Below are 1,729 nucleotides of genomic sequence, written 5' to 3' on the forward strand. Positions count from 1 at the left end.
GACCCTACACCTAAAACATGTTTATGATGGACTCGGTGTACAACTGGACTGGTACCCTATTTTGGTGAAGTGCTTATCCTTGCCACCCTTCTAAAGTGAGACGAACGTTTCTACTCACAGTATGAGCGCTGCCTTTTCTGTGTGTGACTTTCATTGTGCCCTCCATTCTCTGACTATGCAGAATTGGTGAACGTCTGGTTGAATGCTACTATAATAAATACCACGAAAGAAAGAAAGAAAGAAAAAAGAAGAGACGCGCAATTGTAGCGCTCTATATGCGAAATTTCAGTTTCAGTTTCAGTTTCAGTTCCGATTGGCTCACAGGGCTGCTACGGTCTCTCTGATTGATTGAAACTGCATCAATTGCATATTTTAACAATATGGTGGAATTTCACCGTGTCCAGAAAAGCCATGGTCGATCGAGTGAATCAGGGATATTGTCCGGCGCGTGAATATGGGACGGGATGGGGAGGGGGCTTAAAGAAGTAAAAGCGTCTGCTATTCCTACAGAATACTTTACTTTGAGCGGCGTGACAACTCGTATTGAAAGTGCAAAGCACATTTGTGAGTTAGTTTGTGTACTAAAGAAAGAAGAAATGGATTATAGTAGAGCTTCACTGACCTAAAAAAAGAAAAAGAGCACGCCGCAGATTTCCGTTGCTTCTTTGAATCCCCTTACAACCGGCGAACAACAAACCACAGTTCCAGATTTCTCAATTTATTCTCCAGGAGAATTGTACCTGTAATGCTAAAATTATAAGAAACCTTCAGCGCTACCTGTAGGATACTCTTGAAAACTCTTAAAAAACACACAATTATTACCAAGACATTCTTAAATAGTATTTCTAGACGTCCTGTCGCAATTCGCGAAGTAACATTTTCATATATGCCCTCAACCCCTTCACAACAAGCCCCAATGAATATTTATTTATTCCGTGCATATATATATATATATATATATATGTGTGTGTGTGTGCGTGTGTGTAACAATAGTCAGGACACTGTCGTTTTCCTATTTCTGAAGATATTGTGATGTTGGTGGAAAGCTAAACAACGCGAATATTATCTGTTCGCTGGCACAAAGATGCAATCACGTCTTGGTTTGGGCGCGTGAACGAGGTCGGCCCTAATTCTTGCTGGCATTTGCTGTCCATAGCGAAATAATGGTGCCGAGCAAGTGCATAGTGGTACAGGCGCGCCGGAATAAAATATGATCAGCAGATTGACAACCACACCATGCACTTTCGGTTCTATGCTTGCCCCTGCTGGTTACACTAGCGCGATCTGTCCGCAGACTGTCTGAGAGACAAGGTACGTGTTGGGGATGAATATGTCAAGGTGTGTCAAGGCAATCTCAAGTCGAAACATATTAGAGACACTGTACTTGCTTTTTATATTTCGCGTTTATTTCCCCACAACCTGTACCAGAATACCATTTATCTATTTTTATTTCGAACGAAGTGTCGAATGTACGTTTGCATGGAATTTTTTTCTTCCGGCTTTGCAGTGTTCACTGAAAGCTGATGATGATGAAAAGGGAGAAATGAAAGGTAGGGAGGTCAACCAGACGCACGCCAGGTTTGCTACCCTACACAGGGGAAGGGGTTTAAGGGAAGAAAAGAAAGGAGAGGGAGGGAAGAAGGTACTATCGGTGTGAGTGCAGGCGGATGTCTATAACGTCACGCCTATAATCGGTCAGTGAGGCCAGTCGCTTTCATGAAACGCAGCA

The sequence above is a fragment of the Dermacentor variabilis genome, chromosome 4 (genome assembly GCF_050947875.1).
Source record: "Dermacentor variabilis isolate Ectoservices chromosome 4, ASM5094787v1, whole genome shotgun sequence".
Lineage (NCBI taxonomy): Eukaryota > Metazoa > Arthropoda > Arachnida > Ixodida > Ixodidae > Dermacentor > Dermacentor variabilis.